The 20,440-nt window shown below is 40.9% G+C and overlaps 1 protein-coding gene across 4 annotated transcripts in view; it reads left to right on the forward strand.

The window, feature by feature from the left end:
• Nucleotides 1-20,440, forward strand: part of LOC133954750 (pleckstrin homology domain-containing family A member 5-like) — an 85,909-nt gene that overhangs the window by 17,878 nt on the left and 47,591 nt on the right. Inside the window, exon 1 of one of the 4 annotated variants that reach the window (XM_062389229.1) lies at nucleotides 19,757-19,992. The exons of the other annotated variants lie outside the window; for them this stretch is intronic. The gene's annotated coding sequence lies outside the window, so the exon portion shown is untranslated. Of the gene's footprint in view, nucleotides 1-19,756; nucleotides 19,993-20,440 lie in introns of those variants that run through there. 4 annotated transcript variants of the gene reach the window in all.

The following is a 20,440-nucleotide window of genomic DNA, read 5'->3' on the forward strand; positions in this document are numbered from 1 at the left end:
GAGCTGTTAGAATTGCCTCACTACCTATTTGTTTTCATTGTTTATGTATGGAGGAGCGAGGGTCATTAGTCATTCAGTGTGACAGAGAAAATGTGTACACAAGAAATTTGCTCTTTGCCGAGAACTAAAGCACAGTTAAAACTGGCTGTTTGCCAGGCTTGAAATGGGCTTGACGCTATCTACAGTCTAAATGTCAACATTCTCAAACATGTATATCCATTTTATTTAGAAATCGAGGAGCTGTTGTAATTTTGGTTGAATTCAGATTGATACTATTTATTTATTTAAAAGGCTATAGTTAAGTTAAGTGTGACTAAGGTGAATCCCAAGCTATCCATACTATTAATAGTTCTGAAGTGGGTCATTACTGGTGTCCAGTAAAAAAACAAAGTAATATCAGCCTTATATATGGTAGATATATCAGTTTTACTCTCTAATATAGCTATGGGCCACAAAAAATCCATGTGGGTCAGACTTTAGTGATGACAGTGGACCTGAAGCCTGCTGAATAAATAATTGGAGGCTCCTGGTGCTGTCCACACTCCACACAGTCTCAGATTTCAGGTGAAACATGACTCAATAGCTTTGTTACTCATGCTCTGTCTCATATTGTTCCTCTGGAAGCATGAACAGGATTGTAGGTAAAGCCCAGCAGCCCTGTTAACAGACTCATTCTAGTAATGAGGCACTAATAGAGTCATGTTGAGAGCCTGCCTCAGGCAAATAGGAGAGGTATGTATGAATTAGGCCAGCTTTTCATTCCTATCCTCCTACGTCCCATTGCAACACCACACAGTTTTAAAACTGACTAAATAAACCTCCACTTAGTCACTGAGTGCTTTAAGGTTTTGGGCTCTGGTTGTTAATCCTCAGTTGCTCTTGATAATTCTGCATTAATTATGAAAGTCAACCCTAAACATTATGAGTCACTAACAGATTCCTTACGTCTAGACAGATGTTTAGAAACGTTTTATTTAACCCTTGGTATAATACAATGACTGTATGTGGCCTGATGTGACCTTCGTGATAATGGACACTTTGAGAATAGTGTGTCCACTTAAAAAGAAGAGGCTGCCTTGACTAATTAATAATTATTGTAGTGTGGAGCAGCAGTAGAGCTGTGGAACAGACATGAGGCTTTATAACAAATCAACAACAGTCTTCATCTCACAAATTGGCCCATGTTCATGATGCACAGTGTTCACAAAGCCAGGAGGTTCAAATCAGTCATATTTACCTCCTATCAAAGAGTTTGGGTGTGTTAGAGCTGGGATTGGCCCTGTTGCTTCAGTTCACTGTGGTTTGGAGGAAATCTGTAACAGTCACCACCCATATCAAAGGGGCAGTAATCATGGAGATATGAAATTATATAGATATACTCTGAGCAGAAGATTACCAATTCAAACGTCCTAATGCAGACAGAGGGGCAGATATATATATTTCCCCTGTTTCCCCAGAGAATAATTTATGTTTCTTAATGAAAAACACATTAAGGAAACTGATGTCTGAGTGCGTGACATGTGGTGCTGCTTGATTGAGTGAAGGGGACTGTCAGGCCTTGGTGGTGTTACATGCTCTACTGAGGGCCATTCTAGTTTTAATATTGCAACCACAGTGTCATGGTGCTTTGTGAATTTCATTTCTCCTGAGAACCACAGAGATTTTCCTCTGTTCCTCTCATGTGAATTTCCAGGTATGATATATCTTCTTACTGTAACCAAGATTAAAAAACTATCCTTTGAGGAAGCATTATTTATTGTGTCATGAAGAACATGGGTTTTCTGGCTGCCTTGTATTTTAGGTTTGGAACTTAAAATTTGAATTATAGTAGGATTATTCATATTTTCATTGAACAGTGCCAAAAATGCCAGAAAAAGTATAACTACTGTCAGTGCTTTCCCACAATTCAGGTTTCTCAAAAGAGAATAAGAATATATAAATACATATATATATATTCACAGTGTGTGAAAGCAATTATTGTTGGTGTTAAATGCCATCATGAGGATACAGTATATAGATATGAAAATGAAGATTCATTCAATGAGATTCATGAGCTTTTCTACAAATTCAACTGATCTTTGAATGGATCTCAGTTTACATTAAGGTGTGAAGCTAATAGCGAGGGCAAATGTTTTGGGAACAACTTCATCCTCAGTCTGTAGAATTTGTCTCCTTTGCTGTGACTAACAGACACTGATTAGACAGACATGGTTTTTTCTGTCACCTTTACCCAATAAAAAAACAACACTGTAGGTGATAATCCATGAGTCATGAATGTCTGCAGATCCTGTGTTTAGATGTTGTTGTTTAGATAGAAAAGGCCCAAGTCAATGTTTCCCAAGTTATAAGGTATCTGGCAGGAGGTGTTGTGGATGTATGTGCTTTAAGGTCCTGGCAACAATTACTTAAATTTTCTTTTTTATGGAAACATAGAGAATCACTTTTTACATTTTTCGTCTACCATAACATAACACACAAAAGCAACAGGAGTCCCTACTTTACTAGCGAATTACTAAAAAAACAGAAGGCACCCCCCCCTTAGACAGGGTTACCAGGGGGGCTGGGGGCCACCTGTTTTTTACTCACTGGCAACGACGAAGCATGTCTGCGCTCGGCTGTGACTCATCAAGTCACAGCCGAGGCCTGGAGAGCTACACCAGTGTTTGAGACTGTCCCTCTGCTCCCTCTGTTGTTTACAGATATGGCTTCATTCGAACATTACCTCCCACTGAAATGAAGTTGCTTTTCTGCTGAGTGGGATGCTGTTTGACTGAGCTCGAACATTTTTCAATCTAAGAGCCTTTTCTTCACTCTGGAGACCAGAGTTTGTCCATTTATTCTGTAAAGTAAGCAGATGTCCCACTTGGTGACGTCTAAGCAGGATTATGATGTGGACTGCAGGTTTCTCAGTGATTGTTATGATCATAGACTGTATGAAGATGGTATACACATCTCCACTTCGTCCCACTATCAAGAAATGAAATATCCTGTATACGAACACTGGCATCTTGTGAATTTGAAGCCGTGGCAAGATCCCGTTGATACATGCACTTGACCAATCACAAGACTAATCAATCAGCTATCAACCATCTTTTTATAACATCAAAAATCTGATTAAATGACAGAAACCATCATTGAGAAAAATGCATTTGATGTGAACTTGTTTTGTTTGGTCCACATCCCATCAACTAACATTTATGACCTATACTGCACCCAGCCACCAGATGGCGACCAATATGCTTAGGGTCTACTTATTGGAGAGCAAACATCTTTATATATGTTTTTCACAGACTATAGAAGAGAGAGAATCCAGGGATATTTGTTTAGTCCTTTGTTTAGTAGTTCAAATGTGTGCTGACCATCGGCAGTCATCAGAAACAGGATCAGTGATGAGGGCGGCCAAAAAACAGTAGCTTCTATCATCACTTTCCTTGACTAAGGGAGGAGGTTAGTGATACTGTTGGACTCTAGAATTCAGCAGCTGTCCCAAACTCCATTGAGCAACTCGAGGGGATTCAGGCACGTGGAAAGGATTCCCCCTCTACAATCCCCGTTTGGAGGGTACAATCAGGAAACAGATGATGGAAAGAATGACCTGGGTGCAGACCTGTGACGTGGTGGAGAGGCCACATGTTAAATTTAGCCTGCGGGCAGCTCGGCATCCCACAGAAATTGCAGCTGCTGGGAAAGAAAGCAGTGTTGTGACACTTTGACTGCACCTTGAGGGGAGAGTAGATGTTATAATGATTTGATGTGTGTGTGTGTGTGTTGTCTTTGCAATACTCCCCTGTTATTTTCTTTCTCCTCCGGCACAGCCATTAATAGACTGAGTTGCACATCTCTGTGTACGGCAGAGAGATGAGAAGCCACTTTGATCTGGATTATTTTGAGGTATCCTCATTTGATTGAAGTTATTTTAGTTTAATTAAGTTTAATATACACTATCCTTTGAACAAGCTTTAGTTTCTGTCATTGTCTGATATCTGAACATTTGTCTTTTCTTTGATCTCAGCAATCTCTGTGCCTCTGTGGAACATTGTGTAAATAAAATAGAAAAATAAGTCTTCATTGTTCAGTGCTATTGTTGCATCGTCTGATGCAACAATAGCACCTTATATATATTTCACTTTTATCATTTGGCAAGATAAACAGTGTCTTTGCATGTACGTACTATGCTTTAATCATACTTCACAATGATAATCACAGCCTGCATATCATGTATATCCCTCGTGCTGTAAGTTTGGGCTTTAACAAAAAATAACCTTGAAACACTGGAAGGTTTTTGCACTTGTCTGGATTAGGGTGGATGAATGTTATATTGATGTTGGATATTTTCATGAGTGTGTGTGTGTGTGTGTGTGTGTGGGGGGGGGGGGGGATTGCCATTTGTGCTTTGGATTTGTGTCTATCCATCTGCAAGGCTTTTCTCCTAAACACAGGCGAATCTTAAAAAGTCTAGCAGCTGCACTCGGACATCTCCTTCTTCTGTGATTTTCTTTGATGAGTGTGCAAAATTGACTGAGATCATCCAGCCCTCCTATGATGTGGGTTTAATTCTTTATGCCGGCGTGCATTCCTGTGCTCTTCTCCAGAAAGTGATGTTTTTCTCTAGCCTTGTTTACCAGCTGCAGGGATAGCTGACTGTGATGCTGAAAGTGAGAAGTAAGCACTGAGATTAAGACCAGATGTTGGCCTGCTTGCTTTTAGCAGTAGTTTTGCTAAGTGTGATCCTTGCTTTTGCCCAGCAGAGGGCCTCAAAGGAGCATAACATTATCTAATATAACCTCACCATTAAGATTGCACATTGCAATGTATAGATAGATCTGTTTAATTTAAAATATGACATTTGCCCTCACAACTGGTGATTAAAATCAGAAAACATACTTACTCTGGCAAACCGAAAAAAATGTCACATCAGTAAGAAATGTTATTGTCGTAAACCCCTTGAGATTTATCGTCTTGTTTGTGTGTGTGTGTGTGTTTGTGAAGGGGGAGGGGGGAGACGTGGTCCCAAACAGTACAAGGGACAATAATACAGCTCACGACAGTTACAAATCAAGCATTACAACAAACAAGAGAACAAAGTAAGGACAGAAAAAACAAAAGACCAAAATTACTACAGCCTCAGAATAGACAGAGTCAAAAGATAAACAAAAAGATCAATCTGTTGAATAAATAAGGAATGAAGGCGAAACAAGAACTCGTTGAACAGTGACATTATCATTACTCAAAACATAAGCATTTGGTTTAACCCAACATTTTCAAACAACCTAGATGACGATGGGAAAAACTAAACTACAACGTAATACAATCATAAGGAGCATGGACGCCTTCTATACAACTGGTCTGATCCGAGTGGCTCAGTAAGTAATGGGGCATATAAGGAACAAAAAGTTTAAGTCAATGCAGGTCAAACGAAATTGAAATCCAATGAAATTGACGTAGTATATGTCTAGAGGGAGTTGGTCTCCGATTGAGGGATGGTGTGTAAAGAATTAACAACCAAGTACAAATCTGTTTTATGTAATGTTGAGGGGATGAAGAGTATTTCGGCATTTTGTAAAAAAAAAAACATACTTAAGTTTTAGCAGCATTGTCTCTTGATCTTATTTGGTCCATGTAATTATATAATTGTACTAAATTTTTCAAATATATTCTATAAATGATATAGTTCTATAAAATTGTCCTGTCGGAGACATGGTTATCTGTGGACCTTAGGGGGCAGTGTAGAATTTTTGTTCATTATGTCCAGCATCTCTGCATCAGAATGAGACATGGAATTGGGGAATAAATAGAAGTATGTCAGTTAATAGAACTATGGAATGCATTTAAGATTTACAAATAAAGTTTTTAAATTGTGTCCATGGTAATATAATATATAAAAAATAAGCCAAATAACAATATGTAAAAATACAGTATACAAAAGATGATAACTTGTTATAAATAAAGGTGTAATGTGCTGATGGGGTGCAATATCATGTAATAGCATACCTCTTTTATGAGTAAGTGAAAATAAATTCATGAATTTGTATGTGAGCAAGGTAGTGTGGCTATATAAATGTGTTTCTGTGTCCGTGTGTGTACGTTTGTGTGTGTTTGTGTATTTGTCTGTCACATTGTTTTTCTACCACAAGTCTTATTAACAACCCATTTTCTGTTTTTTTTACTCTTTGTCCCCGCTCCCCCCCACTTGTCCATGCTTTTTTAATCATCAATCTATATAAGTGGCGCTTGAGTGCGTGTTCCTCTTAGAGAGTGAAAAGGCCTTGACTCTGCTCAAAACAGGAGGAGGACTGGGTACATTCACCTTGGGATGTTTACAGTAGAGTGTGTTGACCGAGAGGGAACATTTCTTCATACTATCTGCTTCTCACACTGCTAACTCGGATGTTTACTGAAACAGCGTTGTGCACGTGGCCCATGTATTTCTAAATAGAAGAAGTGGACAACATTCTTAGTTTTTTGCAGTTCACAGTTTGTTGAACCATCCACCTTACTCCCTGCTTCTTCCTCTCCTGTCTTTCTGAGTAACCCCCTCCACTCTCATAATGCACATGCTTGTCCAGATGTTGATATATTGCCTCGGCGAGCCCTTATAACCACACACCTGACACATGCAGCTGTTGGTCAGAGGACCGTAACCAGGAGGGAGCTGCTGCCCACATAATTCAGAACACATTTCCACGGAGCGTGTTGATGTTAAACAATATTATCCTTCCACGGTCATCGTCAATGAGCTGGGCCTGACTGGCCTGGTTGTGGGAGTGCTGAGCTGTTAAGGAACTGGATTTAAACCGTGACAGAAGAAGCTTGTTGTTCTTCTTCTCTGAGGATTTCAGTAATGCAGCTGCACCTACAAAAACAACAGACCTTGGAGTAGACACCCTGTTAAACAGATTTAAAATGATTCGGCCTCTCCCCTTTATGAGTCTGTTTTTACAGAGGAGCTCAAATTATAGAAAATACTTAACGCAGTCCCTTTCAAATTCAAAGCCCTATAGCACTTCATTCTTCTAAGCTACAATTTTGCTGTTGACCTCACTGAGAAAGGCATGAAAAGATACAGGAACGTGCCAAACTGGCATTGGGTTGAGTCTCCATCTCATCCGACTGCCCTAGACTGAGAGCTGTCCTCAATTTGTCAGCTGGGCCTTCCCCAGCACATTCCCAGTTGTTGTTTGAGAGCCGCATTGATCGCCCCTGTTTCAAATATGGATTAACAGGGTGTTGTAATAGAATGTCAGATCAGGTTATTGGAAAGTTAGGCGGGGACATTGTTTGGGATACATTAAAGCCACATCCTTTTATTTTATTTGTCAGCACTACTCATGTATATCTGCACCATGCCCTAAAAATAGCCTCTATGTATAAACTGAATGTCTAATTTCCCCTTGAAAATAGGCTACTTCTGAGAAACTAAATACACACGTCTCCTTGTGAGTGGACTCATTCAGGAGTCAATGTGTTTTTCAATGTAACCATCGTCTCTGTGTGCATCTGTTGATTTACATTAGGCAGCATTCCGGAGCTTTGAAGCTGTAGCCATCCGTTCCCTGTAGGATTCAACGTTCAGCAGCATGTCTGATTAGTTTGTTGTTGTGTCTGCACAGAAGTTTGTATTTCTAGCAGGATTTTTGTTTGCACAGTGCTTCTGTTCTCTCTGGGAAGTTGAATCAGTTTCATTGACATTTAACCTGGTTTGCAGATCATGCACCTCTCAAGAAGCTTGACGACATTATTATTTACAGTTAGAACTTAATACTTAATCTATATTTTAAGGGCTAATGCAATATTGTCTTACTGCAATATATCATCCACTACACTCAGGAATATAACTCTCTCAACCAAATCAAAATGATGAGAAACATAACAAGGCAAATGTAAACAATTTTGCATGTTCTTAAGCTATACTTGAACAGTCATTTACATGTAATCACCAGTGGTTTGATCTCAACGCTTTTGTCTTAGAGTTAACTATGGGAGCTCAATAACACAGTATATTCTTCAGTCTAATTCTTTGTAAATTACCTCAAAGATGATACGGATCTATGTTCTCTCGTTGCATTGATGATATTTGATCATCAATCATTAAACCAATGTATTGCTCTAGATTGACAGATTGTGACACCCAAACTACATAACCAAGTTGATGCACAGCAATCTTATGAATTGAACCTGTCTTTAAAGAAGAGATGCAGAACTGATGAGGTTACGTTACGTGTTTGTTAAGGTGCGGTTGCTTCACGTGACTGAAACTGGAGACAGGAACTGTAAAACGTGCTGCTCCCCACAATGTTTGTTCAGTCATCTGCTGTTTGCTCAACAGCAACCTGAAGATGTATTTGATAGTCCACAGCCCATGATGGGTGTTTTTGGGCTTCTTCAGAGAGCTAAAAAAAAAAAAGGCCTTGAGAAAATTATGACTGTAATAAACAAATTTTTATGTAATTGTAAGTTAACGTGTCATAGGAAAAAAACGGCCTATGATTACGGCTGTTGTCTGTTATTGGGGCAACTTCTAGTCCCTCTAACTTCTATCATGTGTCATTTCTAAAGTCAAACATTCAAATTTACATAAACCTCCTCTGCTTCTCAGTTTGTTCTCTCTCTCTCTCTCTCTCTCTCTCTCTCTCTCTTTCTCTCTCTGTCTCTGGAAGTTTCTTGGTCTGTCGCTCTCATGTCTGACCCACTTCTGTTGGTCATCTTTTTTTACAATGAGTTGGAGCGATGTCTAAGTGAGACAGTGCTGCCCCATCTCTATGCTGCTTACGCTAGCAGTTATCTCTGCCCTAGGACCGGAGGAACTAGAGCTTAACAGATCCTGTGTTGCGTTTCATTACATTGTCAGTTAAAGCCGGCCATTCTCTCAGTATCTGCTCATCTGGAATCAAAGTCCTTTCCCCTCAGCTGCAATTGTGGCAGCTTTTCCCGCAACTCCAGTACGTTCATATCTCTCCCTGTTAAAGTTGCGGATGACAGATGGATCAATAGCAGTCAGCACCAGGGGGGGTGTTATCTGTTTGTGGCTGCAGTTGATGATATTGGATTTTGCTCCTATATTGAGGGCACAATCCTCCCTGTCACATATTCTCTGTCAAAATGACTTGCACGCACACCTTCTCACACACACGTACACACACATAGCAAATGCAACTTTCCATGGCATTACTGGTTTTATCAGAAGTAGGCCAAAGCAGGAGCCTGGCCCTCTGGCAGACCTACTGAGCATGCTCAGTACTGCTCAGGGCGAGTTAGTGGATCAGGACCTTTTTCTATACCACCACCACATTCCCATCTCTCTGTCTGTCTCTGTAGATCTTTCACAGCCCCTCAGCTTCATGCACCAGACAAAGAGGATTTAACACAGGATCTAAAGAGAGATAGCCAGTGTTTTATTCAAAGGATACAAAAATAATGATTCATTTTACTGTTGTTTACATTATATATTATCTGTTGGGTATTTTGCAGATTTTTGATTATTGTTTGTTTGTAAAATGAGAAGAAAAATGTTTAAATACCATTCACAGTATCACTGCAGTTGGCCATCATGTCTTGTAAATAAGTAGATAAATAAGTATAAACAAATAAATAAAAAACTCTTTGAAATGTATGTATTTCTATATTTATCCATTTCTATTTGTACATTCATCATTCATTGGTTTCCCTGCATCTACGTGTAAATATTTTTGTATTTATGTGTACATATGTTAATTAGGTTGTTGGGCTTCATAGCCATCAGAGTAAAACCCGAAATTAATTGATTTACTGTTAAATAAGACAAAAAAGAAAAGCAATACATTGTATAATTAAACATTTGCTTAACATAGAAGAGATTAACTAAATATTTGCAGTTCAGCTTTACTACTTTATTCATAACTAAGATAGTCAACAGTGTTGAGTTAGCACGCAGTCGTTCTGCATTGGAAACTGACAAACCTACACACTCACAGAGCTCCCATCCCACGAGGAAGGTATCTATGGTCACCACTCTGCAAAAATGCATCCCTGCAGCTAGGTTCCTTCCAAGAGAGGAGCGCTAACAGGCTCCTCTTGAAGTGACGTGATGTACTTCAGCTGATCAGACTGTCCAGTGTTGAAGGGCTGCATCCCTCACAGCCTGAGTGGCACTTCAGCGATCATAGATCCCATCATGCCCAGTAACTAATTATTTAGAAGAGCAGTCTGCATCTGAATGTGAGCCAGCGGTGAGATGTAAAACCCTTGTAAACAGCATTTTTCCTGCCCTGGAAATCAAACTACAGGAATCTACAACTGCTATCCCTGTATCTTCCCACACCACCTGTGTTTCTCACACTCTCAGCCAATATTCTCTTTTGGCCCCTCTCAGTTACTTACACCGACTGAAGCAATTGTGTGGCTGCGACAATAGCTAATTCAAATTAGATTATTTACCATTTCAATGCATTTCAATTGTACTCATTCATATTCATTTAGACAATTATAAGAGAGTGCCATAAAACTTGAGCCTTTTTGTTGTGGAGCATTTGAGATGGGGTTAGAGTTCTTGAACGGTCGAGTTGAATTGACAGTTTGCATCCCGTTTATTTGGGAATAAGTACTTTGGTATTGTTATTTTACACAGACATACACAATGTCACGTTTGGTGAAGCAGAGTTGATTACATTCATAAAACATTTGTCTCCACTCTTTTGCTGAACTTTATAAGGAGCAGGTTTGAGGAACAAAAGTTTGTTCTGCGTCTCAATTCTTCTCCATAATCAGTCTGAAACTGAACTGTAATCTCATGAGGAGAGTGATCAAGTAGATGGAGCCATGACACATACTGCCTTGGGCTTCTCCACTGCCGTGTAATTGTCAGTTTTCATGGTTCCTTCTTAAAAAGTGTAAAATTCAATAATCTCTTGCTCAGTTATACAGTTATTTGCATGCTGTAATAAAACTACAAACAAGACATGGAACTGTTAACTGATCATACTTTGGTCACACTCTGCTTGGCGGTTGAACAAACTATAGATACCTTCTGTCTCTGCTTATAGTTTGTGAGATAACGTGGTGTTTCAGGGGATATTTTCTACTAGGTTACTTGGTCTTATTTTCAATGAGGGGATGGACGTGTGATACTCCTTCATATCTGTTACCTTGTTTTGGTGTTGGTTACGGAGATTCTTGTGTTTGTTGCTGATGTTGTTATTGGATCATGGCCTACATTATCCACTCCCAACATGCTAATTGCACCGGTAGACAATTCATTGCATTTGTTTTGCTCAGGTCCACTGTGGAAATGAGAGCTAGTCAGGCCTGATTTACAACATTTCCAAAGCTGCCATTGACTTGCAGGAGGAGTGAAATGTTCTGTGAAGTGCCAAGGTTTCTCATGCATTCAGTGTTATTTAAGTATGTGGATGAGCTGTGCATATACTGTATATGGCTGTAAAACATGTATTTTACAATCCTCTTATAAGAAGTACAACCCAAACCAAGCATGGGAGACATGCATGGGTACTGAACTGGTTGACTTAATATATGCTCAGCTGCTAAATTATTAGGTGCATCCACTTTAAATTAAGGCTGTTTAATAATTGAATCATCTCCATGTAAAAAGCAATGCATTTAAACAACACCACAAACTACATCCGGCGATTGTCACGCAGTTGGATCAACATCTCTCATTAGCAGTCTGAACATGACATCAGTATCGTAACCCTGTTGCAGGTAGGATTTCGTGCAGGACAGGTGTATTAGACGGCAGCAGGTGTAGCTAGGTACACATAATCAACTGTCAACTGAATAAACTGAATTTCCAACCTGCTATATGAATCTACTTCCACATGTGTCACCACTGCCTGTTTATTATTCACAAACTGTTCATACTAGTTCCCTATACACAACTGCACACCCTCAAATTCACACAGAATTATGTGGCCTACCCAATAGAGTTTCAATTTCACAAGTTTTAGTTCTCTCTCAGCGAGCTTTGTCTCGGGGAAGTTAAATGTGGCTTCGATCTCAGTAACAAACTCTGACAGAAACAACTGTTCACCAAAGCTGTATTTTATCCAGGTTTGAAGGGGTATGGGATGGTGCAACAACCATCAGTGTGCTTATGTGAAAGGGTTATGAGATGATATCTGTAGGACAAATAGTGAAGTAGAATTTGTGGACACATACACTTTCTTTGCGCTGCAATCAAGACACATTGGTTGAGTAGTAGAAACCAAAATTCCTGTGTACTTGCAAGTGTTGGGGTGAGATCTTACACCCAAAGTGCTGCCATGTAAGCAGTTGCCATTTTCCCATCCAGTGCCCACGTTGTTTAAATAGCGAATGCACTTGTCCCCAAGGGTGTGTTGGTGTTCAGATGAGGTGCGGTCGGACACATTGTTAGTGTTCTGCTATCTTGACCAAAACGTTAAGATGATAACATGTACCTACATACAGGAGGTGGGTGCCGCATGCTTCACCTCAAGCTACTTTGCTGTACCCTGCAGTTGCCGTAGATGGTCTGCTCTTGTAATTTCCTTTGTGAATAGCATTATGTCCTACTCCCTGGCATCATAACCACAATCTAACAAGGTTCTAGCACTCCTAGCTTTTGAAGGGAATAGGATATGACATTCCAATTGGTTTATTGCGAAACATGCCCATTAATAATTAAGAGAGTAAGTGCAACCCTTTTTTAAGCATGTGCCTACTGCTGCAACCTTTTTTTCTGCTATGTTATGAGCAAACGTGGATATTGATGCTTCCTAAAAACACTTTCTTAATGCACTTAAGATCATATAACATAAGAGCGCTCAGTGTTGTAATGTATGCACAGGAAAATCTCTACACGCAGTGATAATAAGATTATGTATCATTTTGTTCTAGTCCCCGAGCTTCCTATGACTTGATCATTGCTTTACTGGACAGATTTAAACACACTTATTTCATCACTCTGCAAAATACTGAAGACGCACAGTTCAATGCTATGATTACATAAAGGTTTGATTGTTTACCTTGAACAGAACTATAAATGATTCAAGAGCAATGATTACATCTGTATTTGACTCAGAGGTGTAAATAGAGAGTTGACAGGCTTATGTTTTCTGTTGTGATCTGAGATGTAAAGTATCTATAGATATTTCTGGAGTGGGATTGGAGTCGGGACCCCCCGCTAATATACTGAGTTTGAGGTAAGAAAAAACAATGAAAGTCAAGTCTGGTGAGTAAGGAGGTCTTACAGTAGTGTTGGAGGGGGCAGGGCAGAGGACTCGATTGGTGTTTGGACTCGCAAACTTTGGAATTTGTGACTGACCGTGCTGCCAAGGTTCCACAAAGCAGCCGGAGCAGTGAAGCGAGTTGTCCAACCCCTCTGTTCTCATTCTGACCTCCTGTGATTTCAATCGCTTCTGCCATTGTGCTTGAAGAAGACTCCAGTTCACTGAGCTGCAAACCTGATCTTTCTCCCACTCATCTGCTTCATCATTGTTGTGACTTTAGCATCTTGGTATAATCGCAGGTCTGCACATTGCCTTTGCCTCCAACTGGCTTATCTGCTCTAGTATGAGATACATCCCAAATACTGCCTATTGATTTCCAATGTGTCATTAGCTCACTGATTTCTGGCCAGCTTATTTGATTATAGTCAGTGGGGTGTTGTATTTCTTTAGAGGGTTTGACTCTCCTAAACTTCCTGGCAGCCTGGGGGAGCGTGAGTTTGACCTCCTCAGTGACTGATCCATTTTGTGATCCATGTTCCCTTTTGATCTTTTTCCTAATTAGTCCACATGCACGCACAGTGCTTAGTGTAAACACATCTTCCTTTCATCACCTCCTCCCAGTGCAGTTGTGTATCTGTGCACCATGAAGTATTGTGTTGTTTCTAATAACATATCAACAATACATTCAAAGGAGACAGATTCCGGTTCATCATTTTAGTTTAGGTTATTACTTGAATGTTTACATGCTCTTATGCTCAGAAAAAGCATCCCTTTCCTCAGGCTGTCCATTACTGCAGCTCCTCCTTTCAGCCTCTTTCTGGAACGCTTGGTTTTAGCTCTTGTCTCTTTAAGCACCCCCTCCTACCCCCCTAGTATGCTCCGATTGGCCAGCTGATTGGCCCATTCTGTTGTGATTGGTCAACCTCTGTCAGTGCATCTAAGAAATGTCAACCTCTCTTCTTGCTTAACCTGGCTTTGTCAGGGAGACTGCTAGACTAGCCGCAATGTTTTCAATATGTAAATGTAGGTCAGTTGACATCACAAAGATGTGGAAGAAGCAGCCAGATGACTGATGAGGTGAACCAGGTGCTTCAAGAGCCATTCTTTCTGTAAGGGAGAGGAGCTGTCCATACCAAGAATTCTGTACTTTTTAACTTTGCAGATCTTTTAAACCTTAAACACGCAATACAAAAGGGCTAAACAAAAATAAAGCATTATATGTCATTGAGAATAACGCTTCATACTTAATGATCACAGTCATGTCAGTTTCCATGAGAGAATTAGTTTTGAATGAAAAAAAAAACTGATTTGCGCTTATTTCGATTAATCGTATCTGCACAGTGAAGGGAACAGCTTCAGACGTTTTCCTTTGTTGCTCTGTTCTTTGAGATCATGTTGGATAACACCAGTCTTGGTTGGTATTTTTCCTGGAGCGTGCCATGACATGTCATGGATTACCTAGAAGTCCTTCACTGTGCACAGCCTGAATCCTTGTTGTTTTTTCAAAATAAAAATGTCTGTATTTGCATTCATATAAACACTTGTCTTAATCAGCATAAATTAATAATTCATCACAATTGTGACCTCCACAAAGTCCTTGGTTGGAAACACTAAATGATTTTCCAATTCCCTGATGTCACTAGAGTGACTAGATCTTGGTCTTGTTTGTCTGCCTGGATGTAACTGCTCAGCACTCAGGAGGCCACTGTTGTTTTTCTGCCTCATTTGACACACAGCTAATTACAGGAGTTGGAGAACCCCTCCCCTAGACCACATGCTCACACAACAAGGCGCCAATAGGGTGGCCATCTCAGCCCAGCCCCTCACTGGCTCCCCTAAGACAAGCTTGTGATGGGACTATTTATGCATGCACTGTTCTTTCACCATCACTCAGCTGAACAAGGAGGCCCCTGCAGAGCCCTGGCTAACTATCCCATTCTGGTATCTTTTTCCAGCCGAAGAAGTTTTAGTTCTTCTGAATTCAAGCAGGTAATAACCTGCAGCCCAGTGACAAAGGAGAGCATGTGTGTGTATGTGTGTGGGAGTGTATACAGGCGGAACCGGAAATAGCCAGATACGAGCGTGAGTGGGCAGGTATAAGAGGATCCTCTAAGGGAGGGAGGATACACATGTGAACACTTACATCAATTCCCTCCCCCCTCATGTCTGTCTCTCTGTGACTCTGCGTGGGCCGTTAATGAGTCTGAAAGCTTCTCCTTGGCATCTGCGAATTGATTGAAGCCTCTAGTGCAAAGCTGAAGCAGAAAAGAAACAGTGTTGCTAGATGATAATTGGTACAATGTAGGTGGAGGCTTTTTATTATTACTTTGTAGCCTTCTCCACAGACCAGCCTGGCTCCAGTGGCCTTATGCTCCCCTGCATATAACAACTGGTTATAAGTCACACAAGACGATTATGGAGTTGAAGGTATTCCACGCTTTCAGGGGGCAAGACTCTTACATGAACACATCATTGTGCACACACAATCTTTAGCTTTACTTTAAAATCAAACTGAGGCCTTAGGTTCCTCATCACTTGTCTCATAGAACACACACAAAAAAAAGAACCTTAAGCCTTTTACTGGATTGTATAGAGTGTGACAGTGACCACTTTGAGAACGGCTCTGGTTCTTGATGTAAATTTCCCATTATTTTTCTCCATTTATTTCAGAAAATCCTTTTAAAAACAGTTTGAAGAGTGGAACCAGGCCGACCAGCCTGGCAAACAAGATTAATCAAGACCATAAAATTATAAGAAATTGGAAAAAAGGCTAGTTAACCCTAATCCTGAGTCACTGATTTCTCTGTGTGATAAACAGAGAAATCATTGCTTTACAATTTCGTAGCTTGTGGACAGTCTACCTCAGTTGGTTACAATATAATGGCTGATGACCAAAATGTCTATTCATAATATAAACGGGATTTTTACTTCAGGAAACTACACTGTTGAGCTATTTTTGTTGCACAGGTGATTCTATTGTTTACAGCCTCTATACAACTTTTAACTACACACACATTGTCTTGTTCCTTTACGAGTCTCTCAGCTCTGACAGGCAGACAGGAGTGCTGGAGCCAAACCATTCTGCTCTGATAACATCAACAGATCTGAGCTTGCCCAATGTGTTATCCTTACTCGTCATAAAGCCTAATTGTGTGCAGCCATAAAATTGGGAGGAGTAGTTAAGTTTTGGGATGAGATGAAAAAGAGTTTGTGTGACCTTGGTATGGTCATACACCCCGTTCTCCCCCAGCTACCCACCCACTCCTCTCATCTAGAACAGATTCTTGGAACAGTAGTCAGGTCTCTCACTCCTTCTGAATGCCTGATGACCTGCACTAAGGACTACTGCAGATTTGTTTCCACTATAAAGCCAGAGTTTGGCATGTTTCCCAAATGTACAAAAGAGGAACTTACAACAAATACAGTTGCCTTCAGAACAATTGTTCAGCTGGAGGATTGAACGTGACAAGGCAGCAAAATGGAAAACACCCTGAGCAATTGAAATTGATGGCATTTGTGATATTGAACTTAGCTTGATGACGTGTCTGCTTTGATGGTGACATTTTGTCTTAAACTGTGTCCTGATGCTCCCCTAATGACTCAGACTACATCTACACTACAATTATTAAGTGTATTAAAACACATCACTGGTGTTTCGTTTATTACACTACTCCAGAGTTTTTTAGCGCCTAAAACTGAGATGTTTATAAACGCTGTTAGTCAAATTTAATTTATAAAGCTGCAATCCTGTGACATTTGGAAATGACTCAGTCACACGTATTTGCTTCCTGTTATGTTCAAACTTGAATACCAGGGGTGGATGTTGTTATAGTAACTGTTAGTACCAGGTCCACCGCTTCATAAGTAAAAGAAAATAAATCCCTTTTCACAATAGTGTTTTGTCGTTAGTAGTATTTTCTGTAATGAAGAAACCATCTGCAGAGCGACAATCTGCCTCCTACTTACACCACAATGGTATTGTGTCATACTTTTTCGGGTGCATGCATGTGTGGATGGAGATTGAAAATAGCATTTTCAAGCTAAGACGCATTGTGGATTTAGCTTTACAGTGCTTGAGCAGTCTGAAAAACTCTGTAGGCTAGAAGAGAATACTTTGAGAAACCTCAGTCGTCAAACATAGACTGGTTGTTGTAAAGAGGAAACATGAACTGATGTCTAAAACCACACTGTCCAGTTTATGCTTTAACGATTGTTTGATTTGGACACTGACAGCAAACATTGATTCACTTATCGCGGATAAAAAAAAACTGTCCAAAGCACAGGCCCAGATGGCTGAACAGCTTGCTTTGACTTTCCCCTCTGACACCTTTTTTGTGGGCGTTGGAGCACAAAGATTCGCCACAGACTCCTCTTTCATGGATTGAGTCAGTAAATATCATATCAAATATCCTCCAGACACCCCCTCTGCTTCCTCTCGAGGCGTGGTGTCCATTCTGCACTCCAGGTGGTGCTTATATCCCCTGGCACCATGCCCCAGCATGGAAAGCCCTCCCAAGAGAAGCAAGGATAGCTGAAGGACTGAATATTTTAGTGCAACCCCCCCCTCCATCTTCATAAGGAAGACCAATGCATTATTTATGGAGTAGAGCTGGTCAAGGTATAGTTCACATCTTACGTATTGGGTTAACATCTGTAATGTCTCTTTACTTTTTTCAATCCATTTAGCATTTGTGTTCAGTTTCTATTAAAACTCAGATACCTTGACAGCTACAGTCCTCGCTTTAGAAATGTTGAAGTGTAATGAAAAGGAGGGAACGGGGAGAGAATAGCAGCCATTAACCAGTGTATTGGCCGTCTCTAGATGTCTTCCTGTGCCATTGACTGCACCCAGCAGGTTGATGAGTGGAGGAGCTGTTTGGCTTCTAGGTTGGGCTGAGGTCATTGTCCAGGCTTTCATGTCTTCAATAGCCACAGGCTCCCTGCTGAACCTACTTAATATTCAGTTCTTTCACTCACTTCATCCCATTGAAAGTAACAAGCCTCATAGCATCAGTCCAGCAACTGAGATGGACAATAATGAAAACTTAAGATACCTATGATTAGGTGTGGGCAATATGACTTCAAATCAATAACACGATAATTTCAAACTTTGACCTTGATTATTATTAATGAACAATATGTGTATGCCTCACTGTTCATGTCTTAATAACTTCTGATTAATGTTGGTGTTCATTGTTAAAGTGTAAAGTGAGTGCAGGTCAGTAGGGGTGTGAAGAGGGAGGACATGAGGCGGGATAATGCAGCCCTGAACGTAGCGAAAACCTGCCAGTACGTGAATTCACTAACTGGGGAAAGAATTAACTGAATTAACCAACATGAGAAAAAATGTATTAGTTTTGACAGGTTACTAAATATCGATTCCAACACATATTTGGTTGATTGCCTAGTACAATTATCAGGATGTTTCAAATTGCTGTCACGATGCTCCTTTTAAGGACCTGTGCACTTCCTTTTCAACATGCGTCTTTGTCAGGACTTGCTGAAGAATTAGCCGACGGTGGTGCAGCTACACCACAGCCCACATTCATATTAAGGCAGTAGATGCCAGGAATAACACAGGCAGCTCACTGAGGAAATAAAGCTCAAGTTCATTTATGTCCAAATTATTGACTTGCCCTAAATACAGTCCCAAAATAAACAATGGGAGGAATGGAATATGTTAAATTCTGGGAGATGGAGTCGCTTTGGTTCCTTTTGTGGTCGACATGTTTTCAGTTGTTATTGAGTTGTCCCATACTGCTCCATGAAATGTTGTGTTTCTTCCATGTAGGGGGCAGTTTAGAATATTTGTAATTTGCCCCTCGTCAGGGTATCTAAAGCTCTTGAAACTGTTTTCTAAAGAACTGGACAGTGTGACGGCAGCAAGCAAGGTGGTGCAATGGTTAGAACTGTGGGTGGTTCTCGGTTCAATTCCCAGGTCAGCCGGGGTCCTTTCTGTGTGGAGTTTGCATTTAGTCTCTGTGTCTGTGTATTATAAGAGCACTGTGGCTTCCTTAGAGGAAAGACATGCAGATATAGTTTAGTACAATTGGACACTTAACTGTCCAAAAGTGTTAATGTGAGAGTGAAAGGTTGTTGTATGTTGGCATCCTGCCCGTGTCCCCCACGACCCTCAATGGATAAGCAGTGTGTCAAAATAATGGCCTTACAAGGTCTTAAAAGTGTTAACTCACATTTGAAAAAGTGTTCTTCTTACATAAAGATATTTAATTTAATGTTCTTACTTATCATTTAATTGACTAATCATAAATAAAGAAGTAGCTCTTAATAATACATACAATTGGGGAGCAAAAACAATTCTGATTATGTAATGTCATTTTATTTACAAATATATAAAATACCTAAATGGGTTTCCATCATCTATTATTCTTCATACTGTAGCTCACCAGTCCGTGTATGTTAACGTGTGTGTGTGAGAGTGTGGGTGTGAGCATGGGTGTGTATGTGGGTGTGAGCATGTGTGTGCGTGTGTGAGAGTGTGGGTGGGAGGGATCAGTGAAAAGCACCTCTGGCCACCTCGCTCTCTTTACATCCGGACTGTGACATCATCGGCTCTCTCGGGTTTCACGGTGTCTCTACTACGGACGCACGCGCCGCAGCAGCAGCAGTCGGCGCGAGGCAGCAGCGGCGGACCGAGCGCGTGCTCCAACACCGACGCTTCTCTAAAGTAACAACAACAAACTGTCCACGTCTGCACATCTGGATCCAGCGGTTGCTCGCTTCACTCCTCGCCCTTTGTGACTAAAGCGCGATCCTCGAGGAGCCTGCACGTTTATGGGAGCTTTTCACCGTAAGTAGAAGGAAAAGCCTGCAGTGCCGTTTAACGTGTGCGACACAGTGCAGCCCGCACCGAGCCGAGGGTGGCTTTTAACGCGATGGCTTTGTTTGGGGAAGGGGGGGGGGGTCCTTTCATTGTGCTGACGCTGATGGTTGATGGCTGGGGGGGGGGGGGGGGGGCTGTACAGACGCAGCCCGGTGCTTTAATAGCCTGCTCCTGTCAGGCTCCCGGTCCGCATTGTGCTCCTCACATGGCTCTGTGTGTTTCTGCTGCACAGTTCACCGCGCTTTTCCAAACTACACTCTGAGTCCGTCCGAGAGGAGAATGCAATTCAGATGTATATGTGTGTGCTCGTGTGCTGGTTGGTCGGTTAAGCTGAGCCCTCCGGCGTTTTCATGGAGCTGTACATAACGGTCAATGCAAACCCGCTGCAGGGGGAATACTTCAGTTTGCATGCTCT

Source organism: Platichthys flesus, chromosome 6, assembly GCF_949316205.1.
Source record: "Platichthys flesus chromosome 6, fPlaFle2.1, whole genome shotgun sequence".
NCBI classification, from domain to species: Eukaryota; Metazoa; Chordata; class Actinopteri; order Pleuronectiformes; family Pleuronectidae; genus Platichthys; species Platichthys flesus.